Source organism: Eschscholzia californica, unplaced genomic scaffold (assembly GCF_041429995.1).
Source record: "Eschscholzia californica isolate CP2 unplaced genomic scaffold, dmEscCali1.0.p SCAF_3, whole genome shotgun sequence".
Classification (NCBI taxonomy): Eukaryota; Viridiplantae; Streptophyta; class Magnoliopsida; order Ranunculales; family Papaveraceae; genus Eschscholzia; species Eschscholzia californica.
In genome coordinates this window covers 38,314,210-38,321,506 of record NW_028238420.1, presented here as the reverse complement: position 1 = coordinate 38,321,506, position 7,297 = coordinate 38,314,210, and the positions used below count along the sequence as shown (strand labels likewise).

The 7,297-nt window shown below is 36.5% G+C and overlaps 1 long non-coding RNA gene across 1 annotated transcript; it reads left to right on the top strand.

Annotated features, from left to right (window-relative positions):
* Positions 1-2,840: 2,840 nt before the first annotated feature.
* LOC147550081 (uncharacterized) lies at positions 2,841-6,482 on the top strand. Its single transcript, XR_015238215.1, has 5 exons — positions 2,841-3,166; positions 4,180-4,938; positions 5,405-5,467; positions 5,594-5,719; positions 6,082-6,482. It is a non-coding gene; the product is annotated as an uncharacterized LOC147550081 (long non-coding RNA).
* Positions 6,483-7,297: the final 815 nt, after the last annotated feature.

The following is a 7,297-nucleotide window of genomic DNA, read 5'->3' as shown; positions in this document are numbered from 1 at the left end:
CCTAATTGTAGACAAACCTTCCATAATTTAAGAAGGTTAATTTCAATTTCACCCCCCAAGGATTACGACCTTTTAAAACGGTCCTTTTGTTTCGTATTATTACGCTAATCAGTTGACTTTTATTTCTCCTTCTCCTTTTACCCTTCTCTTACAAAGTATTAGGGGTGGGAATTCTACCCGAAAGCCCGATACCCGTCACGTTTACCCGCGCCCGACAATGTCCATGGACGCCCGCGCCCGAAGATGGGTACTACCCGCCCAGCCCGATGATTTTTCGTGGGCGGGCTCGGGTGAAAAGCTCTGCCCGCCACCCCGCCCATACCCGAGCCCGATATGTTCACCCGACGGGTGCCTATAGATGCCAATCACTTTGAGTGTCGATTATATTTCACTATAAAGCCCAAAGTAGATTTAAGGTTTCTCCCAAGATATATAAACTACACATTGAAGCAACCCTAATAGTTTACCACATTGAATTTGAAAAATTCGGTAGCATAGAGAGAGAAAAAGAATCTACGTTGTCTCTCTAGCCGTTTCTCTCTTATTTACTAGACCTTCTTGTGCCAACCTTCTTCTCTATAAATAAGTTATTGGGACCATCTTCCATCTCTATGTAGTGGTCAAATTTTAAGATTATTTTGATGTGAAGGAAGAACAAAGAAGAACTAATGAAACATACAAAGACAAGAAAAAAAGTGGAAGACAACTAAGTCTCATGTTTGCATATATAGATCTATATCAGTTGTTGATTTCTTATGTTACGGAATCTGAGTATTTCTTTCATTCTTGATTTATAAGTTTTGTAAAGATTTGGTATCAATTTGTTTAGAGAAGCTTATTTGAACAATATCAAATTTCTAAAGTTTTCTGATCAGGTAGAAAAATATCAGATAAAGAAACCCGATGCCCGATTTGCCCGAAGCCCGACTTGCCCGATGCTTTAGTGGGCATGGGCGGGCTTTGATCATAGGAGATTTCAGAAAAGCCCGCCCGAATCCGCCCGAGAACCCGAGTGGGCAGAGGAGAAACTTACCCGATCCGCCCGAGCCCGACTCAGAATTACCCGCGGGTGCCCATACCCGCCCGATTCCCACCCCTACAAAGTATCTTCCTCCGTATTCTTTCTCTCTTCATCTCGTCAAACAAGGGACCTCAGCAAACAGTCATCCGATGATCCGATCATTGCAAGCGATACTTTATGGAAAGAATAAAAGTAAATGTGTTTTTTATTTCATTTTCTTTCTCATCTCCTCCCTTCCCCCACCACCCCAACCACTAGAAGAACGCCACCTACCTCGACCATTAACTTTCTCTCTCACTTCCTCGTCTCTCTTAATTTTTCCTCCTCTCTTTTCTCTCTAAGATAGGTAACACTTCCTGACCTGACCAACAAAATTAACAGGTTGAACTCATGTTATGTTTAGTCTGACTCTTAGCTTGATACCAAGAAGGTAAGATCTTGTTATGGACTAAAAAAAATCATTCTATGGCCTTTAAAGGGCACAATATCTATGTATAACAAGGTATTTCTTTTTCCCGAGAATATAAATCTTTTTGTTTGTATAAAAAATTTATTTTCTTCTACAAATACCTGCTTGGTTTCTAACATTCCTCTGACTAATTGTGTTGTGCTATGGGAGATTGTTTGTAAGATGATTTTACCGTATCAGCGATATGATTCTGATCAACTGAGTGAGTTATTGATTGTTATCGATTATGCCACTTTTTTCTCCGGAGTACAATGCTATAACGACATTCATATCTTTCCTTATAAGGAAACTTCAACACATTGTTGGTTGGATGTTACATATTTATATAGAACAACCCATATTCATCTTTCTTCAGGAAGGTGTCGTAAGAGCTAAATTACATGGTTGTTTCATATATTTCACTAATTGGGATATGAAATCTAGCTTGAGATTTCAATTGACTAGAGTCATATTTGAGAACGCTTCTTTTTTTGTATCTGACATGCACGTCTGACCAATCTGAATGGCTTGGGTTTGTTTAGAGTGGCTTTAGAGCAAGTAGAATTAGACTTTACTAGATCAGAAAATTTTGAATTATCTCAGACTCGTACAAGTCCGCGACCATAAAAAAGATCTCAGACTGGACAACTCGAGACCGTGCGCAGGGTTTCATCCTGGACAACTCGTGACCATAAGCAAGTTCTCAGACTGGAGAATCCAATACCTTAAGCCTGGTCCAGATGGGATCCAATCAGAGTGTTTACCTACTTTCTCAGACTGAACAGTCGAACAAAAGTGGCCCTCCCAGTTTTCCAGTCAAATTAAAGTGGCTGGAGTAAATAGTTCGAGGGATTAGAAAGTCGAAAAGTAGTGTGCCTACAAAGTTTTTTGATCCAACTAAGTTGACTGCAGTTAATGAGTCCAACTGAGTGCGTACAATATATGATGGGGACCCTATTAAGCACCCCCAATAAATTTTGTTTATTTTGAGCCGACCCGATGAAAAATCTGTTTGTGGACAACCTACTAATGTGCCGTGAAAATACCATATTTTGATCACCTAACTTCGATGAGTTAGTTCTTTTCGGGTTTTATCTCTCATAATTTATGTGGTTTTGTTGTTAGGGGTATTTGGAGTTTGACGTTTGATTTTGAATAAAACGAAAGAATGTATCACATTTTCATTCTCATGTAGAAGAGACCGGAAGGAAAGGGATGTAGGGATTTACACCCACTACAAAAAAACGGGCTAATAGGGACACACGTTTTTACGTATGTCCCTAATATATTTGAAATAGGGACTGTTTTCAAAGTCTGTCCCTATTAAATATACAATGGGGACAAATAGATGTCTTTTAGGGACAACAATTTATCCATAAAAAATCGATGAACAAAACTTAAAATAAAGGCGCCCAACGCTCACAGTACCGTAGAAAATTGGCCGTCAAAAACAAAACGAAAACAGCCAAACCCTATTTTCTTTCCCTCTCTCTCTCTCTACGTTCTTCCGCTGAGTCAGTTTCCTTCTTCTACTTCTTCGGTTTCCTTCTTGCTTGCGTGCTTCCTCTCTTTCGTTTTTAAAATTAAGGTTGGAGTTGCTTCTTCAGTACTGCGAACCAGAAAACTCAGAGAAATTGATTTCGGTGCAATCAGAGAAATTGACTCAAACAAATCAGAGAAAACGGTTGCTCCTTCAGGTATCCTCTATACCATTGATTAAATCTCTTCTCCATCTTCTTTTTTCTGTTATTCACCCTAGTTATTAGGTACTACAATCCACTAAAATTATCTAGGGTTTTGAAGGTCATGAACTGAATAAGTAATATATGAAATAAAATTAATTTAGGGGTTCCCTTACTAGAAGATGAAGATTAAGTATCTATGTACCATACATTGAGAAAGGTCTGGATTCAAGGTTGTTACAAATATGTGGTATTTGTATTACAGAAAATGTTGTATTTTGATTCAAGCAAAGCTGGGGTGGTAGTGTCATTATGTGAAGAAATGCAGGTTTTAGAGAGAAGATGAGTTGTTTTGTCAAATATCTCTTGAAAACCCATTTTCATGTCTTACCTTGTTTATGAAAGAACTCCATTGACACTTAAAACCTTTTCATTTGAACTTGTTTATGAATGATTTGTTTATATTTCTGATTACAGAAAATTCGATTATTCTAGTGAAGGAGATCTCTATGAAAAGTTTGATTTTTTTTGCTCTCATTTGAATTGATTGTTTTGGTTGTTGATTTCATTATTAATAAGAGTTCATAGTTATTCTTCAAATTTCATTTTGTAATTTTTTATTATTGCTCTAGGCTGCTAGGTTTTGTTTTTTCCTGTGTAAAATTCAGAGAAGTCTGAATAAATTGATATAACATTGTTCATAACTCATCTCGAATTCATTTTACTACACAATGACTAATTTAATGTTTGGATTCATGTCTTTTATAGTTTATTATACATGGTTTTAGTTACAGGTTAGAACAATACATTTTTAAAAAGTATATGTTTGCTCTTTGTCTTGGCTTACTTGTATATGAGGTAATTATGGCATTTTCTGATTAAGGTACTGTAGGTTAAGTGATTTAGGTAATTATGCGATTTGGTCTTACTTGTATGCTGAAAGGAACTGGATTTATCTACGTAGAAATACTTCTTTAGTGATTTTGTAGTAAAGATAATTAACCGACAAGCTTTCTGTATATTTTCAGGCGATGGATAAGCTCAGGTTCCTTTCTCTCACCGACAAGGAAAATCTAGGACAAGGCGATAACACAAAGCTAGAGATCCAGGTCAGCAATGTTCTCGCTAACAATCTTTTACTACCGTGAACATTTTAGCGTGCGAATATCAGGTATACTTTGTCTTAAAATTAAATATTTTCTTCACAAATAATCTGACATTGATATTTGGTTCTATGGACAATTGGACATTATGCAGTAAATTAGACAAAGAAAAGAAAATCCTCTCCATTGGTGACAGAGGTATAGGAATGACGAAGGAAGACCTTATCAAGGATTTAGGAACCATGGAAAAATCTGAAACTTTAGATGAATGAGATCTTACTTGCTTTTGGTGTCTTTTTCTTTGATGAATGATGAAGTGAATGATACCTGGTTTGGTGACATTTTTATTTCTATACAGCCTTTGTGGAGAAAATGCAAACAAGTGGCGATCTCAATCTAATTGGGTAGTTAATTTGGTCGCAGACTATGCTGAAGTCATCAACAAACACAACGAGGACAACCAATACAATTTACCATCCAATTTTGAATTTCTTACACTTCCTGTTTGAATTCATTGATTCTAATACCAGTTCAGCTCTTGGGCACGACCGTACGGGAGTCCAAGGCTGATGGAGAATTTGCAATTTCCGAGAACGAATGGAATGAACCACTGGGTCGTGGAACTGAGATAAGGTTGCATCTTAGAGAAGAAGCTGGGGAATACTTGGAGAATACAAATTGAAAGTGAGTATATCATGTTAAATTCTCTTACGCCTTCAAAATTTTTTTAAGCTTCAATAATTTATTTTGGAGACCACTGAAGAAAGCATATTGGGAGTTTGTAGTACTTGGTAATGTTCACTGGATCAAATCTCGTTGTTGTATAATTAGAGGTACAGTACTGAATGATCGTTTTTAGTAATGTCGTCTTTTATATGGATTATGGAGTGCATTTAGACATGTTTACATCACAAACCTTGAACTTAATAACGACCATTGTTATGTTGATTGACAACACCTTCTCATATCTAGTTTTATGCTTACGATATCTAGTTTCAGTTCATAACGACCATTGTTATGTTGATTGACAACACCTAGCTCATAACGACCATTGTTATGAGCTATGAGTACTAAGTTGCATGCTTACGATATCTAGTTTCAGTTCATAAGGACCTAAATATCAACCTATGGGTTTTCATTTAATTTGCAGGACTTGGCGAAGAAGTATTCTAAATTCGTCAACTTTCCCGTATCTCTCAGTGCAAGCAAGGAGGTAAACGTTGAAATTCCTGCAGAAGATGATGAATTTAGTGAAGAGGAAATATATACTCGCATACCTAGCTTCTTACTGGTTGCTTTTACTTCTATATTTCACTCATATTTCTTTTGTTCTAAACAGTTGAAAGCAGCACCAAATCGAGGAAGAAGAGTGAGGATGAAGACAATGAGAAGAATCCAAAGACTGAGATAGCAAAGGAGACATTGTAATTTGAAATTTGGTTCTTATATTCCTAAAACCTGACAAGTAAGTACGACAAAAGCTCGAGTTCTTCTACTGTTTTGTTCATTTGTTGTTCGAGACTTGCTACTTGTTTAGATCTAACTTTAGTTCCCTTTATTCTTAAAAATTGATAAAAAATAGGAGGTGAGAAAGAAAGTGAAAATGATGAAAAGGACAATATGCTAGGTTGTAGAATGAGTTTGAGAATCCGTAGAACTTGGTATCATTAAAGATGCGTCTAAAAGAGGTCTTTTGGCCAAGCTTCTCAAATTTGAAAGTATAGATATAATTTCGTACATTCTGTTATGTTATTTCAGTTTTAAATTATCTTTTCATATTATTCAATACCGACGTTACTTGAACTAAAATCTTCTTACTATCTACAGTTCAAAGTCTGGTGGCAAGTTAGCCTCTTTGGATCAGTGCATCTCAAGAATGAAACAAGGGCAGAAAGATGTATATCAGTAACAAGAATGAACAAAGAACAGTTGGGGAAATCCCCATTCCTTGAGCAACTCATCAAGAAAGACTATGATTTAACTAGTGAAGTACTTGTGACAACAAAAGGCGGAAGTTCCCTTATTTCCTTATGATGCATTGGAAGTACTTCTATGATGAATACCCAAAGACATATTGGTCTGACAATGAGTGGAAATTTGCATTTTTATCGTACTTTGACGTTGTTATCGACAAATTGGCATTGTTATCAATATTCCAAATATAGGGTATGCATGTATTTATGTACTTGAGTTTCTTATTAACAAAATTCCATGGGAAGTTAATGAAATGATAATTTGTCTGGATTTTTTTGGTTGATTTAGTAATCTTTAAACAAAAAATTTGGATTCTAATTTTTTTTTTGAAAATAAAATTATTATTAGTGACGGATAAAAATTGTCCCAAATATGTACTAGGGACAAACGTAATCCGTCACTAAATCTGTCCCTAATATTATTCGGGACGCCAGTATCTGGGACAGACAGCATTCTGTCCCCAATCACTTATTGGGGACGGTTTTTGGATTTTAGGGACGGTTTTCAGCTGTCCCTAGTGACCATATTTTTTTGTAGTGACCCTTCTACTAGTGTTTATAGCGGAAATATGACATCTAATGTCTACACTAGTATTCCCAGGATCACATGCAAAACTAGTAATTAATCTAATGGAGATAGTAGATTACCTTAATCGCTTTTCCCTCGAACTAGTTGAATTGATTGAAGAAGACCAAGAGCTTCAAGTGTAGCTCCTCTACTTGGGACACGAGCAATCAATTTGATCTCCCACCTTGTTGTATAGCTAGCACACCAATGGTGGTTGGAAAAGAAGAACTCCTTTCTTCTTGACTAGATAGATAGTAATGGGAATTAGCTCACTTTCTCCTCTCTACTTGATGTGGTAGAGTAAGAAAGCTTAGAGAGAAATTCCACACCTTATTCTCTGCCTAAGAGTGTTTATATAGAACCCTAATAAGAATCCACCTCCTTTTAGGTTTCCTAAAACACCCTTTAGAATAAGATTTAGGGAAATAGTCGAAAATAGCAACTATTGGTATTTTCTCAATTCCCTAAGGAGGAGGTGTCCAAACACCACGAAAATTGGCAG